Source organism: Austrofundulus limnaeus, unplaced genomic scaffold (assembly GCF_001266775.1).
Source record: "Austrofundulus limnaeus strain Quisiro unplaced genomic scaffold, Austrofundulus_limnaeus-1.0 Scaffold5176, whole genome shotgun sequence".
In the NCBI taxonomy this organism is placed as follows: Eukaryota; Metazoa; Chordata; class Actinopteri; order Cyprinodontiformes; family Rivulidae; genus Austrofundulus; species Austrofundulus limnaeus.
The window spans coordinates 1,709-2,362 of record NW_013957578.1 but is presented as its reverse complement, the minus strand read 5'-3'; the positions used below and the strand labels follow the sequence as shown (position 1 = coordinate 2,362).

The 654-nt window shown below is 37.3% G+C and overlaps 1 non-coding gene across 1 annotated transcript; it reads right to left on the bottom strand.

Moving 5' to 3' along the window:
* Positions 1–481: 481 nt before the first annotated feature.
* On the bottom strand, positions 482–553 carry trnap-agg (transfer RNA proline (anticodon AGG)). The gene has a single exon. It is a non-coding gene; the product is annotated as a tRNA-Pro (tRNA).
* Between the last annotated feature and the right edge of the window lie 101 nt (positions 554–654).

Genomic DNA, 654 nt, shown 5'->3' with positions numbered 1-654 from the left:
ATACTATCACTTGGGCAAATGTACACCTTACAAATGCTTTCGATATGACATTTTCCTGGAGTCACGTTTTGTCATTCAGCGTACAAAGTGGAACTGGTAAAACTGACTGTATTAAGATTTTGAAACTGCCTGTGTTGTGATTTATGACATCCAAAAATGTTTAACTCTTTATGGTTCATAACAGTAAATATCAAAAGTAAAATTCTGAGAAAATTTCCACTGTTATGCTGACATTGCTTGTGAATCGAGTTGCTTTGAAATAGGGCCTGTCCCAAATTTGAACAGAGGACACCATCCAAGGCAAGACTCAGATTGCTAGTCCAATGAACTCACATTCTTAAAGAAGGATGCTTATAAAATATGGGCAAGGTCCCATTAAAGTACAGTTTTCGATAAAAAGTGTCAGAATTCTTTTTTCAAACCCAACTGTCATGATGTTGGTTTTTCAATGTAATTTGCAAGGAAGGAATGTTCCTATGAGGGGCTCGTCCGGGATTTGAACCCGGGACCGCTCGCACCCTAAGCGAGAATCATACTCCTAGACCAAAGAGCCACAAAACAACGTTATGTCTGCTTGAGAAATTTGAGAAATGATGTCTTCAATGTCAGGTTTAAAACAGAAAATAATTTGACTTGATGTAATTTATCATAGGA